This window comes from Ambystoma mexicanum, chromosome 8 (genome assembly GCF_040938575.1).
Source record: "Ambystoma mexicanum isolate Mex_15411 chromosome 8, UKY_AmexF1_1, whole genome shotgun sequence".
In the NCBI taxonomy this organism is placed as follows: domain Eukaryota; kingdom Metazoa; phylum Chordata; class Amphibia; order Caudata; family Ambystomatidae; genus Ambystoma; species Ambystoma mexicanum.
Window position 1 is genome coordinate 1,568,488,497 of NC_090929.1, and position 11,897 is coordinate 1,568,500,393.

At 47.4% G+C, this 11,897-nt stretch overlaps 1 long non-coding RNA gene across 1 annotated transcript; it reads right to left on the reverse strand.

Annotated features, from left to right (window-relative positions):
- Window positions 1-322: 322 nt before the first annotated feature.
- Window positions 323-9,341, reverse strand: LOC138473205 (uncharacterized). The gene is made up of 2 exons (XR_011268736.1): window positions 8,930-9,341; window positions 323-669 (listed from the first exon to the last, which is right to left on the reverse strand). It is a non-coding gene; the product is annotated as an uncharacterized lncRNA (long non-coding RNA).
- Window positions 9,342-11,897: the final 2,556 nt, after the last annotated feature.

The following is an 11,897-nucleotide window of genomic DNA, read 5'->3' on the forward strand; positions in this document are numbered from 1 at the left end:
AGCCAAACTCGCCCCACCAGACACCAGGAGTTGCATCCTGGAGACACAGTGCTGCTAAAGAACAGGGCGCCACCCATGAAGATGGCTTTGAATTTTGAGTCCCGCCCATGGACTGTTTGTGATATAAATCACAGCATGATAACAGCCACCAGAGGAAACGAAGTAGTGACCAAAAACATTTCCCACTTCCGGAAGGTTCCAGAACCAATGTGGCAGGAACGACCAGGACACCCAAGGAAAGAACATGACTCACCTGCACAATACCTAATCCCCGCACTATCGTGAGTGGGGGTTTAGATTCTATTAAAGACAAGGAGGCGAGTATTATGCCAACAATCTTTACTACTGACATAAAATAGCAGCAACAAAAATGTTTTTGTTTAACATTAACTTTTTTCATTTATAACACGAAAAACACAAAGTTCAAAGAACACATTGGAAACTCCCAATCCAAGATGGGGCTAGCCCATAGTCCAATATCTAATCAGGATGAACCCACACCCATAAATGTCCTTTCCTCTAACGGCAACTCCTCTTCTGAAGCTGCAATGACGCTTGAACAGCAAAACATAACACCACCAGGAACCAAAGAAACAGTCCAGCGAACATCCAGGCGTGGTCTCCAAAGAACCTCAGTCGAAGAAAGCACCCAAGGTAATCAACCCGAAGCTGAAAAAAGGAGATAAATGTTAAAAACCTGGGTGGGTGGGCGGGATAATACTCGCCTCCTTGTCTTAAATAGAATCTAAACCCCCACTCACGATAGTGCGGGGGATTAGGTATTCTATGGCACGACAAGGAGGCTCATATTATGCAAGTTTAAAGCCCTTGCATCACATTGAAAACTACATGATCAATCCGTTTATGATAAAAAGTTTTAAAAGTAGATTCCCTGGACCAGTCAGCCGCTTTGAGAATTTGCTCCAACCCTCCCCCAAGGAGAGCGGCCTTAGAAGCCATGGCGCCCCTAACTGAATGAGCCCCGAAAAAGGAAATGTCAATACCAGATTCCTGCATTATCCACCTAACCCACCTAGGAAGGGAAGGAGAGGACACTGCCTTGTAAGGCTTACGATATAAAATAAGCAGCTGAGAGGTACCAGGGAAACGCAAATCCACAGTTCTTTCTTCAAAACATTTTAAACAATGAACTACACATGATTTAACATTTTCAGGAAATGCTGGATATGAAACAGAAGAAATCATATTTTTAGTTCTCCTAGTAATAAAAAAGGTTACTCCCTGTGGCGAGAAAATCTTATTGTCAACATCCAGTGCTCTAATATCCGACACCCTCTTAATAGAGACCAGGCACAAGAGCATTGTTAACTCTGAAAAAAGCTGTTGTAGGGATAAATCTTGATTATGAGGCCATGATATAAACAAATCCAGAACCTTACTAACATCCCACAAAACTGAATACCTAGGTTTAGGGGGAATCTTAACCCTAATAGACTTAAGAGCCTTCCTGACCAGGAAATGTTTACCCACTGGTTCTCCCTTAACAAGAACATGACCAGCGGAAATCGTTGCCCTAAACCCATTAATTGTCCGATAGGCCTTACCCTCCTTAAACAATTCTACCAGAAAGTTTACTACGTCTACTGGAGGAGCAAAAATGGATTGAGGTGCCTAACCAAACACCAGCTAACCCAGCGGCCCCATGCTGATGAATAGCCTGCCTTGGTGGAGGCTGCCCAGGAATCCTTGATGACCCCAATAGAGTCCTGCGAAAGACCTCTGAAGCACCAGGACGTGCTGAAATCTTCCAAACCATGAGGGAAAGATGTCCCTGCAGGACCAGGTTGTGAGGGAGACCCGCCGGGTCTGTCAGGAGGAGGGGATGAGATGTCAAGAGGCGAGGGAAGTCCACTGCCAGCTCTAGGAGAGCGGGAAACCAAACCTGAGAAGGCCAGAACGGGGTCACCATTACCATGGAAGCTGGCTGTCTGGGTATTTGCACCAGAGCCCTGTCTATCATGGTGAAAGGGGGGAAGGCATAGGAAAGATGGACTGACCAGCCTTGAAGAAACGCATCGGTGGCCAGGGCCCGAGGGTCTGGTCTCCAACTGTAAAAACTGGGAACCTGACAGTTGAGACGGGAGGCAAAGAGGTCCATGTGAATGGGACCCCAAAGAGATTGAATCAATGCAAACACCTTCCTGTCCAGCATCTAGTCGCTGCTGCCCTGAAGGTAACGGGAATTCCAATCCGCTAAAGCATTGCTCGACCCCGGAAGCTACTCTGCCTGAAGTAGAATGTTTGTGTCTAGGCAATAGTGCCAGAACTCCCCTGCAAGATCCGCTAGAGCCTTCGAGCGGGTCCCCCCTAGATGGTCGATATATCGAACCGCTGACACATTGTCCATCCGAAGGAGGACACAGCAATTCCCCTGATCCTTTAGCAGGCTCTTGACGGCAAAGGAACCCGCCAGTAATTCTAGGCAATTTATATGAAGTAGAGATTCCTGATTGGACCATTTCCCCCCCGTGGAAATGTGACCTACTCTGGCCCCCCAGCCGGATCTGCTGGTGTCTGACTCGAGAACTACATCCAGAGAAGGCCCAAATATCGCCCTGCCATTCCAGGCGTTCATATGATTGAGCCACCACATTAGTTCCAATCTGGCTTCCGGATCCAGTTTTACCATCTGAGCATAAGACAGGCTCTTGCGCAGGTGTCTTCCCTTGAGGCGCTGAAGCGCTCTGTAATGCAGAGGGGCTGGGAAAATCGCCTGAAAAGATGCTGATAACATCCCTACTACTCTTGCTAACTGACAAAGGGAAACCACCCCCAGCCTGAGAATGAGGCGGATTTCTTTCCGAATCTTCAAAAGCCTGGAGTCCGAGAGAAGAAGGATGCACTCTTTGGAATCGATATCGAAGCCCAGAAATTGGATGCATTGAGTAGGACAAACAATGGACTTCCTTGCATTTAGAACAAACCCTAAATCTTGCAACAAGGAGATTGTGAGATCTAACTGGTCCTGAAGGACTTGGAGATCCTGAGCTAAGAGGAGAATATCGTCCAGATAAATGATGCTCTTGACCATCACCGGCTTCATTAGTTTGGTGAAACACCACAGGGCTGATGATAGGCCGAACGGGAGAGAGGCGAATTGCCAAAGGCAACCCCCGCAGTGAAACTGAAGGAACTCCTGATGAGGGGGAAACACAGGGACTACCAGATACGCATCCTTGAGATCCAGTTTTACCATCCAATCCCCGGGAAGCAGAGTATCTCTCAGAAGATGAATACCCTCCATTTTGAAGTGATGGTAAACCACAAAGGCGTTGAGAGCCTTGAGGTTTATCACCGGACGGAAACCCTCGTCGGGCTTTGGGACCAGAAAAATCGTACTGATGAACTGGGAAGCTCTGAATGTGGCCGGGACCACCGCAACCTTGAAAATCAGATCCTGAATCTTTGCATCCACCAGTTTTTGCTTTTCTTGATTGAACACCAGAGGTGGAGGGGGAAGGAGCTGACACGGAGGGGAGTAGAACTCTATCTGAAACCCCCGCACTGTCTGTAAGACCCAAGGATCTGCTGTAAGATTTTCCAATGCTGAAGAAAACGCACCAACCTGCCCCCCAAACCTCTGTGGGAAGAAACTCTTACGAGACGATTCAATAATTGGAGTGGATCTCGCTCTACCGGAACCTTTGCCATTCCGACCTCTCCATTGATTTCCTCTTTGGGGATAGAAGGTCTGCGCACCTCTAGCAGAGGAGGAATGATGGGCCCCTCTAGAGGCGTATTGCTGAGGTCTGGCAGGGCCCCTGAAGGAGGAACGGCCAGAGGAGCGGGCTCTTCCTCTTCCAGCCCTGTCAAAAATTCGGGGGGTAAAAACCTTTCTAATATTCGTCTGGGCCTTGTCCAAGGCTGTAAAAGTATGGACGTAAGCTGACAAATCCTTTATAAACTTGTCTCCAAAGAGGTTCCCTTGGGCTTTGGGACCAGCCTTCCCCTCCGCCATATCCTGAAGTTTGGGATCAATGCGCCTTAGTAGTGCCTTGCGCCTCTCCTTAGAAATACATGAGTTAGCATTGCCGAGCAGGCAAATTGAACGCTGAAATTGAGTGCTTCAATATCAATTTGTGACTCACGAACAGCCGCTTCCTCTGCCAGTTCGAAAATTTGGGTCAAGGGCCCCAATACATCCAGAAGTTTATCCTGACAGGTCTTAAGAGCCCCATCCACCCCCTTTTTAGGATCCTTACCCCTTTGGGAAAGAAAAGCCAACATGGACTGATCAATACTGGGGGTTATCGCCACCTTATCCGGGAGGACGGGACGGGGCATTCTGAGCGCAGCTTACTCCTATCCTCATTGGGGAGAGCCCTCCTAACCCAATGATGAAGGAAAGAGGATATTGCCTCTGACGGACGCCACTCCGCCGAGCGTGGATGTTGTATTAGAGAGGGGTCAAAGAACGGAACACCACTGCCATCTAACAACTGTTCCCTAACAGGTTGTGACACATCTGGAGCAGCTACTTTTCTTTTTCTCCTCTTAGGAGAGGAATCAGAATCCTCTGAGGACTCGGGATGACAACGGGGAAGAAACCACTCTAATAGGGGCGGAAGTCTGGGACACCCCCTCAACAAACTTACGTTTGAGGGTCCTAACCGGGGAACCCGGGGAAGAAGAACTTAAAACCGGGCTGGATTGCCGTTGCAAATGCTTGGTTTTTGAAGTGCACTTCCTGGGGGCTATCGAGGGTCCCTGCACAGGGCCCGGATGGAAATCCGAAATTTTATTTATTAGCCTGTCAAAGGCTGAGGCAAGGGTAGAATTTAAATTCCCGAGAGCCAAATCCATAGAATCCCTTATTGCTCTAGAGACCGAAGGAGGAGGAGCTACTGAAGGGTCCCCAAACCCCCTCATAACCCCTTCTTCACTGGGCTTGTCTGTTTTCTTCGAAGCAACCCTGACCTGGTTACACGCATCCACATAAGGCACCCCTTCAGATCCCTTTGTAGGCTGCATTATGAAAAGGGAAGAATGAAAGAAAAATATATATGAATAAGCACCCAATCACACCCCGAAGTGCATTGTGACTAAAAGGAAGGACCTAGCAGGTCTGACAGAAAACCTCCACTTAATTTATGTGGAACGCTATGATGTGTAAACACATATGCCAACTACCAACTGGTGCTGGAAAACCTGTAAAAACAGGCGCAATTCAAAAATGAAGGCAAAGCCCCCACAAAAACGCGTGTGCAACGCAGTACAAAGTGACAAAATAACGAAGTGAAGCAACGCCGAGCAGGCGAACTCTTGAAGAAGAGCTTCTGGACCAGAAGCGGGACTACTCCACTTCGTTCTAGAACGCTCGGAAGCGAGCGGAGAGGAAGCACAGAAATCAATAATTGCACACGTGCCGAGCAGGCGCGAACAATGCCTTGCTGGAAGGAGGCGCGAGCAGCGCTTGGCGACACACCCCTCGCCGAGCAGGCTAGGCTGGATAGTAATGTCGGGAAGGAGGGCGGGAGGTGGGCAGGCCATACAAAGGGGGCCGATTCGAGGCGTGACAGAGGCGGATGAAAGCCTCACGCCGAGCGGCTCCCAAATACAAAGGACACTCAAACGAGCGAGCGTAAAAAGTACAAAGCACTTCACAATAGGGAACAAGTAACACTGTAACAGTATAACACGAAACTCTTCCACATTAAAGAAAGGAAGAGAGAGTATCAAGGACTTATCTTGTTGCGTCAGCAGCAAAGAAAGAGGAGTTGCCGTTAGAGGAAAGGACATTTATGGGTGTGGGTTCATCCTGATTGGATGTTGGACTATGGGCTAGGCCCATCTTGGATTGGGAGTTTCCAATGTGTTCTTTGAACGTTGTGTTTTTTGTGTTATAAATGAAAAAAGTTAATGTTAAACAAAAAATGTTTTCTTGCTGCTATTTTATGTCAGTAGTAAAGATTGTTGGCATAATATGAGCCTCCTTGTCGTGCCATAGAATCGGAAGCAATGGAGCAGACGGCAGAGTTTTTGCCCCAAGCCACAGGAGCCCAGCCCCCTTCGACAGACAGTGCTCCACCAAGCTCCCCCAGGAAAGAAGAGCCGGAAAGAGCACATTCTCGCTACCACCTGAGAGAAAAGCCAAAGCCATCATCCCGTCTCCACGGTACGTCCTACAGGGCATATATTGCAGGATGAGCTTGGCTGAGCGACATACATGAAAGACTAGAGTTGACTATGAGAAAATGGTTAAAATGTTAAGTACATGTTATTGTATCATTCTAAGTTTGAGAGGAATGTGATGTTACGTGTATTGCGGAGACTGGAGTCACGTGAGAGGGCAGAGCTGGGGAAATAATGGGATCACCGGAACTGCTTAGACAGTGGCAGTCAGGGTTTATGCATCGTAACAGCCGTGTCGTGTGTTCCTTGCTGCGCAGCAAACAGAAGGCCTGTGCGAGCCTGCTAATGTTATCTTTGAGGCAAGGGAAGGCCCCAACGCATACAGAACACGGGGCTACAACATAGCTCTCAACTCACACGCTTTTGGCGGGTGTCACCCGCCTTGTAAACAGCTGACTCACCCGCCAAGCCTCCTGCACGCCCATTTGTTTCAATGGGCCTCTCACCCGCCAAAAATAAAATCGGGTGTTTTCACCCGCTTTTGCGACACAAATGGTTGAGAGCTATGGCTACAACCAAAAGAACTGGGGTTATAGCCCCCTCAGCCCCCCACCTACCAAGCAACGCCTCTCGTGTGCTGGGTGGCCACATAACAGCATACATGCCAACCCTCCCGACAGGGGAGTTGCTAGGCCTGGAAAAGACCCAGGGCTACACTGATGTCGGAACTGTTGGGACTGGGGGCTAGCTAATCTTTTGGCTGTAGCTCCTGAGATTCTATCCGGGGCTAGAGCCAAAAGATCAGGGGCTATAGCCCCCTTAGCCCCCCCCTAGCAACGCCCCTGCCTCCCGATTTCGGTGGGAGACCGTAAAAAAATAGCAATATTTTTCCCCGGAAAATCGGGAGCCTCCCACCTAAATAGGGAGGGTTGGCATGTATGCTCTTATATGCGCCACCCAGCACACGATTATGCGATCCAGTTCCAAAATTGTGTGGAAGGACTACTTCTGGTTGGCAGTGCAGTGCTCTTCTCCCACGGACCACTAGGGGGAGATCAAGGACGTCGCGCGGTCAAAGGAGGCTCCGTTTTCTTTTTTTCCATCTGCGTCAGGGCAACCGGACGGCAAAAGATAATGTTTGCACGCGGCCTGATAAATGACTCTCCCGGTCTCCATGCTCCTCTCGGGCTCTCCCCCTTGCTTGTCCTCCTCTCCGGGTTCTGCTCTCATAAATGGCCTGAGTTTTATGGAACAGGTGGCCCTAAAAAACAAAATAACCATTAAAACCGGAGCCTCGGTATTTTCCCTCGGCGGCAGCTGCGCCCCCCCTCAAGAGGCGCGGACAGTAATTCATTTTGAAGTAACATTCAAACGAAAATCCCTCAGGTCGCCGGGGTCATGCTGCTTCAAGAATCATTCCCATGACAGAATGCACGGCAGCAGGGCCAGAGTGGTGAGGAAGTATTTTATTTTCTGTCGTGCCTTCGTGTAGTAATAGGCGTGAACGTGATTTAATTAAATATTAACCCCCAGGGACGACGAGGCCTTGGTTTGGACTGAACGTTCTATTGCAGTGCTTAGAAGAGGAAGGCGTCCATGCCGCCCCCTTCTAAGCACGGAAACAGTAGGTCTAGTGTCTATTGCAAATTTAAGAGTCGCTCTGTCAAGTTTCGAACTCGGAAAAACCCAAGCTCGCCAAACAACCCTGAATTTTATTTAACAACCCTACCTAAAAATAGACGAGGCGGTAGGTTTTATTTCAGTTGGGCAACATTCAATAACAGTAACTTAACGTTTCATTTATAATATTTTCGTTTTTTTCTGGAAGGAGCAAATGGAAAGTCGAAAGTGCTCACTTTGGTCGTGATTCTAGCCAGGCTAGGTCTGCCATTTATTTCCCCCCAAAACATTGTATGCAGCTCAACCGTAGGCTGTGCTGCCCCATGTCCTCTAGGACCTCACCATGAAAACCTGTTTTCTGACAAATCAAGGAGTTTATCATGGGTCATGCCACGCAGCATTTGTTTTTCTTTATATTATCAACAATGTGAATGACACAGAAGGCCCGATTCATGGAATATTTGCCTGGTTCAATGTGAATTTGCACTGCTGAAAAGTGACTTTGCACTGCCGACACAAACCCTGATTCATGGAACTGTGCAAAGTGTATTTTTGCCGTGCAATGTCCGGACAAAGTCCTTTTGAACTGCAAAAATGACTATTCGCTGACTTTGCCCGGACTTTGCACGGCAAAAATACACTTTGCATGGTTCCATGAATCAGAGTTTGTGTCAGCAGTGCAAATTCACTTTGAACCGGGCAAATCTTCCATGAATCGGGCCCATAATGTTAAGGTTCTGTGTGTTTGAATTACTGAATCTTATCTTTGGTGACCATGTACTCTCCTCCTTCAAAACATATATTTCACGTTTAAAAAAACATTTTTATTCAAGTAAATGGCTACGTTAATATATGATATAGCAATGGACCACATTTAGCTTTTATGTGTAACACAATGCCTTCTCTGACACTTTTTACTGTACAACAAACAGAAGTTTATTGTAATGCCATTATAATGGCAATGAGGATAGGATGAACTTCTCACGGCTGGGAAAGAAATGAAAGACTGATGTTGAGAGATGGAGGGACGGACCAAGGTGACGATGATCATTCATGTCAAAAGGTGGGGTAATTTTATTATGGTCGCTCATACAGAGAGCATATTGGAACAGTGAGGGAAGTTGGGACGGTGAACAGTGGGCACTGTTGTGGCCAGGAATATGCATAGAGAGAAGTTACTCGCAGTGTCAGATGGTGGTGGTGTGGGTAATCATACCTATCAGGGCTCAATTCGGGGCTTTGAACCCCCACACGTCCTCATAGCAGGCACCGGCATTGGCGGGCAGTACAGCCTTCAGGGCTTATATGGGGCTTGCCACGCCTGCACTCCCTCACCACAGCTGGTACAAGTGTCGGTGGGCAACAGTTCTCCCTCAAAATCTGAGTTCACGTCGGAGCTTGTGGCAGACAGCATACCCTTTGGGGCTCATATCGTTCTCGGGACGCGTACACTCCCTCGCCACAACTGGCACCAGTATCGGAGGGCAGCAGCTCACCCTCAAAATCTGAGTTCATGTCAGAGCTTGTGGCACCAACCCCATCTCACCGTCGGGTCAACATTCAGAACTGTGATTGCTCTCCACACTTGGAGCAGCAGAGGAAGGGACATTACTGACAGGGCCATTACTCACAAAGGCACACCAATCAACATTGGTGATCCTTTCGGCTGTAGGGGCATCCGGTATAGCGGCTGTGGCGGTGGCGGCAAGGGACTGCTAGGAACCATTTTGCGGAAGAAACAATAGTCATGACCCTCCCACGGATGTGGTCATAGTGACTGGAAGACGGAAAGATTATCCTGTGTTTGTCGCTAGCAGTTAGACATTCCTTATCTATTGAAAGTCAGCTCCCTTTTCTGGTTGAAAACAGTACTGCACCCTGCATGGGAATTTTATTACGAACAAAGTTTTACATATAATTGTTCGTGCAGTGTGGTGGGAGGTTGATCCCGCACTGTTCCAAAAAGGGGACTATTTTCATGTTTGGGGGTTTTATTGTGTGAAATGTTTATTTTGTTTCATCAAAGGGTGGTAAGAATGCAGAGCTTAGATCTGACCCCCAAATTTCTCGCAACTCCTGGAGAACCCCCAATTCCTTGGGAGGATTGGAAAGATTTATTTAAATTTTACTTTGTTGCATCTGGGTTTGAAAGGTTTTCGAATGAGAGGAACTTTTCGAATCATGTGTTGTGTAGTTGCAGAGGCTGTGAGAGTGATTAAAAAACGACCAGATGTTGAAGTGAATGATGGGCATGAGCAGGGTGGTGGGGATGGAGGGGGCCATGAAGAATTTAGAAGCTCAATATGGCAAGCAGGTTAATGTGGTTTTTTGACAGATACACATTTTTTTCCAGGAAACAAGGTGTTGGGGAATCTGTACATAGTTTCGTTGGTGATTTGAGGGGGTTACTAACCTCATGTGAATTCACAGGAAGTGAAGATGAATACATTAGATATCAGCTCATGATGCACACATCAAACTCTAAAATACAGGAGAGACTCTGGCAAGCTAAGAATCCTCCTTTATAAGAGGCATTGGGCCTCATTATAAGTGTTGCGGTAAGGCAATAACGGTGCCGGTAGTGCTACCAGCGCCGTTGTTACCTCGCCGCAACATTACGAGTTTGCTTGCGGGTGCCGCTCTGGACGCCTGGTCAGACCAGATGTGCAGAGCGGCACCCGCTAGCAGAACAGGATGGTAACAACGGTCCTGTTATTAACGGGACCGTTGTTACCATCCTCCCCAAAATGGGAATGGGGCCTACCGGGTCCCGCGAATGGGAATTACTGGGCCCGCAAAGGTCGGAATGGCCCGGTAATTCCCATTTTTTGGGAGCCGGAACCGAGTTTGGGGGTAGCCATGCCGATAAAAACGGCATGGCTACCTCCAAACTCGTAGTGAGGCCCATTGTCTATTGGAAAGGGTATTGAGCTGACAACAAATGTCTTAAGGAGGTGAATGCTAAGAATGGAAAGGAAAGTGGTCAGTTGGTGAGTAGTGAGAAAGTAGAAGAGGAGGTACTGAAGGAGTCCAACCGATATTGGGTGAATAATAACAATGTTCAGTAAGGTGGGCGGAAAGGACATTGTCCTCGTTGTAGGTTTTAAAAACATGGGTTAAATCCGAAAGAATGCCTGGCAATGAGGAGATAGGTGCAGGAAGTATGGGTTAGTAGGTCATTTTGCCAGATTCTGCAAAACAAACACAAATAATACTGTGGGGGAAACAGGTGTGAAGTGTGTCGTGGAAGATAAACTGGACTGGCCATCGAGGGGGAGGTGGGGGACGATGATGATGGAGAATATATCTCACCTGAAATAGACATAGTATTGGCTGGTAGTGTTACAAGAGTATTAGCAGACTCTAGATCACCATACACTATCATATCAGATGCTAAATACAGGGAGATATGGGGTGAAAAGAATCACAGATTATGTAACACAGACATCAGGCCCAGAGTGTATGGGGAAGGAATAATACATTTGTGTGGTGTGATATCGTACACAAAGGGATGGTCATGTTTTTTTTGATCCAATAAGAGTAATCAAAGTTGGGAAAAAAACATATATTAACGAGTGAAGGAAAACAGTGGAGTTTGGACAGGGTGGCTTTATATCGTGGGGGCATATACATTGACTCTTGAAAACAATGAATGTTCCATTCCCGCTGGGGGTTGTATGGGATCTGAGTGGTATCAGGAGCAGGACAAGAATGAAGCCTCCGCATCTGTGAATGGGGACCAACAGAATACAGAGATGGGCAGTGTAGGTGAAGACATTCCGGAAAGGTTGGAGGGGTGGGGGCGGGGAGTTACAGAAGTGGACGTGCTAGGGAGAGTATCAAGGAAATTCTGTGACCATGAAATGTAGAATATACAACATTTTCTGTAATATTCAATTATTTACGTTGCTACACGTGTTTAAAGTTGTCGTATTTATTTTGCTACCTTCTAATTACAAGCAGGGGCATATGTCGTATCCATTAATGTTATGGTGAGCGCGCAATGTCGTATCCATTCATGTAATGGTGTGTGTGCAATGACATTCAAGTGTTCCATCCAACTGTTATCCGCGTGCATCAACGTTCTGACAAATGACAGTTGGAAGCTTCACCTCTGTACGGATGTGTGGGGGTCTTTTATTCTACAATAAACTTCTGTTTGTTTGCAAATCATTATATGCATG